Raw genomic sequence first — 4,401 nt, forward strand, 5'->3', positions numbered from 1 at the left:
TGAGCTCGTGCTCGTGGCTCGAGCCGAGCTCGACTCGCGAGTAGACGTCTTTTTTTGTGAAACAAATAGGTAAATTGGAAAATAAAAAAGTAATTTTAATTTTTAAATCATGAATTATATATAAAAAACTAGGTAAAAAATTTAAACCCTCCTCCTTTATCCGGGCTTGGGACCGGCTACTTAAATTTAGAGTATGCGGAGTTAAAAATTGTGTTGTTTGTTTGTTTGTTCGTGTACAATTTTTTAAAGAAAATTTAAAACAGTATTAAAAATTATTTTTTCAAGTAACGCTGTGCATTCCCATGCATATAATTTTCGAAGAAAATCCCTTCTAAAAATTGAAAGGGTAATCGAATGTCCTTTCAATTGTCAGAAGTATTCACTTCGAAGATTATATAGAAGTATTTCACTTCGAAGATTATATATAATTTTCGGAGTGAAGGACTTTTGACGATTGAAAGGGCAATCATTCGATTACCCTTTCAATTTTCAGAAGGAATTTACTTCAAAAATTATATGCAAAGGTACTCACGCGTTGTTCGAGAAAAGAATTTAAAATATAGATATATAGCAGTAATAGTACCAAGTACTAACAAAAATTTAACTAAATTGGTGGAAATGAATTTTTTTAACTAAAAGAAATAGAAAAAAATAAAAATTAAATCTTTATTTTTTTATTTTTCTTTTTAAAATAGATAAAATATAAACCCTCCTCCTTTATCCGAGTTTGAGACCGGCTACTTAAATTTTCAGTAGGCGGAGTTAAAAATTGTATACAGACAATTTTTTGTAGCGTGTACAATTTTTTAAAGAAAAATTAAAAGTAACGATAAGAAAAGAAAAGTTTTATCAATATAATTAAATCAAATATTACTTATTTGACGACATGCAATTTCGACATATTTATCTTGTAGTAAAAAATGAGCGTCCTGCCAATCCTTAATGCACATTAACGCTTCTAAAATATTTTCATTCAGTCGGCTCCTGACCTCGCTCAAAACTCTTTTACCTGCACTAAAAGCGGACTCCAAAACAATAGTGCTAACCAGAGGTGTCAGCAGATCTTTTGCAATCGCAGATATAATTGACCAACGTCGTTTATACCTTCGCCAGAATTCAATTATTTCATCTGAACCTTTTTTAATTGTTTTATCTGTTCGCATATTCTGGTTGAATTATTCTGGTTGAAATAATTAATTAATTTAGAGGGCAATGCATTATGGCTTGAGCCCGTAGATGTTTGATGAGAAAGAGATACAGATGGTGATGAAATGGCAGTGACAGTGGTAGTAGATAAACACATTGCAGATGAATCAAATCTATACGAATTAATGCCTTGAAATAAATTAAATATTTCTGCATCTTCTTTTTCAATTTTAGTGAAAGGAGTAGGTGTAGATGGTACCCGACTAATATTAGTACCCATTCGGTTCGCATATAATTCATACATTTCACATAATGTTTGTTCAAAATTTCTATATGATAGGTGTATCAAATGTTAAGGCGTTTGAAATTTGATCAATTATATATTTAGTTCCTGATAAATTATATTGGGGGTCCATCATGCATGCTAAAGGAAATAACATAGGCAAATCTTTCGAATATTTTTTAAATTTTAATGCCATAGCAATTATAATTTCACTAAAATCAGGGTCATTTCTGTATTTATGAAATTTTCTTACAATTATATAAAGACTTTAACGCCCGATAAAATCTTACTGGTTTCATAACAAGATGTCAAAATTTTTTTTTACTTTCAGAGCTAAATGTCAATCACATTCAGTCAACATACCTTCATTATCACTTCTAACATATTTATTGTTATAAAAGTCAGTTATTAAATGTTCAAAACCTTCGCATGACTTTAATAACAAGTAAGTAGAGTTCCACCTATGACATATGTCGCTAACAAATGTTTTAGCATTTTGCACTCCTATTTCGGCACAATAATCCTCAAATACTTGTTTTCTACTTGGAGAGATTGTGATATATATTAGTACGTTCCTAATATTTTGAAGTTCATCCTTTATATATTTTAAACCATTTTAGACAATTAAATTCAAAATATGATATCCACAACGAATATGAAACAAATACCCACCAAAATCAGGCTGTAGTAACCTATGCAATTTTTCAGCAACTACTTTATTAACACTAGCATTAGTGAAGGTAAATGAACGAATTTTACCTTCGTAATGATATTCTCTAACAATACTAATAATAGCATTAAATATATTATTAGTGTTGTGAGGAAACTCAATAATTCTAAAAACAATAATTTTTTATGCATGTACCAAAGTGAATCTATATAATGTGCAGTTGTAGCTATATATGCTCTTTTATTATTCTCTTCCCATATATCCGGAGTTAAAGATATGACACCCCCATATTTTTGCAAATCCATAATTAATTGTTGTTTTGTTGAAGTAAAATATTGTATTGTATCGGAACGAAGAGTGTTTCGACTTACCCCAACATACCTTGGCTGCAGATATTCTTTCACATACGAGACGTAGTGTTGGTTGTCAATTAATGTCAAAGGCAACTCAGCACCAGCAACAAACTTCACCATTTCGGTTTAAGCTTTCTCCTCCGAATACACCCATGTGAATAGGGGTGCAGCAGAACCACGGGCGTCTGGACTGCCAAATTGCAATTGTGTTTGACAGCTTGAAATAAATTCGTGTTTGGCTGCACATACTTTGTAATGACGGTTGAGATGGGTGGTACCAATTCCTTTTTGCCATGCCAATCTTTGTTGGCAGTATTTACATACTACTTTAGATTCTTGGACTCCATTGACGATTTTTCCCGTTGAAATCAACTTAAAGTGATCCCAACATTTTGCTTGTTTTTTCCCCTTTCGCTTTCCCCTCGCATCAGGAATATTTAATTCAGCATCTTCTTCTTGATCATGTTCCGCTTCGAGAACGTTAACATCATCCAAATTAATTGGATAATTTGGATTGCCGCTTACATGATGATGAAGATCCAAATCTGGAATATCTTCAGGTAGGGGTACGTCATTTAGACCTTCAAATTGATTCTGAAATTGACTTTGTGGTGTTATAGGCGATTCGTTTCCTCCCACACCGAACAAGTTTTTGACAAATGCGCGTGGATCCATTTGTTTAATTGTAATAAGTAATAACTAGTAGAAAAATAATTGTATAAATGTAGTGAGAAATGAAAATTGGATGAAATTTCAATAAATTTAGTGAGAACTGAGAAATGAGAATTTGATATTATATAAATTGTATATAAAAATTGCATAACTATCAACACAATACAAGAGAGTTGAGAGAAAGATAATTGAGAGTTGAGAGTGAATTGTAAAAAATTTTGTGGCTAAATGCCACTATTTATAGAAGAAGAAAAGAAAAAAATTTAAGGACCAAAACAGTCACTAAAAAAATTCAGTGATCGTTAACGGTAAAAAAAATAAATAAATTCAGGGACTGTTTGTTAATGACTGTTTCATAAAGTGACCGAAACGGTCACTTTAAAAAAGGAGCCCACGAGCTTGGGCTCGTAGGCTCGTTTTTTGTGCGAGCAGAGCTCGGCTCACGCTCAGGCTCGTGTTTTTACGAGCCCGAGCAGCCCACGAGCTCCGTTTAAGCAAGCCGACAAGCCGTTTGGCCTATTTGCCACCCCTACTTGAAATGATCTTGATCGCACTTTTTTGTTGAAGGACTTCGCCATTCGAGCTTGATAGCACTCAAGGTGCATTTGTGTTTCTAGCCTCTTTTCATCCAATGCTTATACCTCTTCCAATCGAAGATGGGCATTTTCTTCAGTTGTCAAACCTTTTTGGACGGCAATTCGAAGTGATGGGATTTGACACTCTAGAGGAAGTACAGCTTCCACCCCATATACTAAGGCATAAGGAGTGGCTTGTGTTGGAGTCCGATAAGTCTTCGATAAGCCCACAAGACTTTCATCGATTTTCTCATGCCAATCTCTTTTTGATTTGGAGACAACCTTTTTTAGCAGACTGCATAGTGTTTTGTTGAACGCCTCTGCCAATCCGTTAGCTGTCACATTGTATATGGACGAGTTGTACTCTTTGAACCCAAACTTTGCACATAAATTGTTTATGTGGCTATTGCAAAATGGCTTTCCATTATCAGTTATGATATGTTGCGGGACACCGTATTGATAAATGATTTGGATAGGAATAAAATTTGTGACATTTTCTTTCTTTACTTCCGTCAATGGTATGGCTTCGGCCCACTTAGAGAAGTAGTTGGTCCCGACGAGGATATATGCATGCCCTGCTAAAGACTTTGGAGTTATAGGTCCAATTACATGAAAACCCCATGCATCAAATAACCATTAAGCTACTGTCGGATGTAATGGTTCCGGAGGTTGATGGATGAAATTCGCATGGACTTGGCAAGC

The sequence above is a fragment of the Olea europaea genome, chromosome 18 (assembly GCF_002742605.1).
Source record: "Olea europaea var. sylvestris chromosome 18, O_europaea_v1, whole genome shotgun sequence".
NCBI lineage: Eukaryota > Viridiplantae > Streptophyta > Magnoliopsida > Lamiales > Oleaceae > Olea > Olea europaea.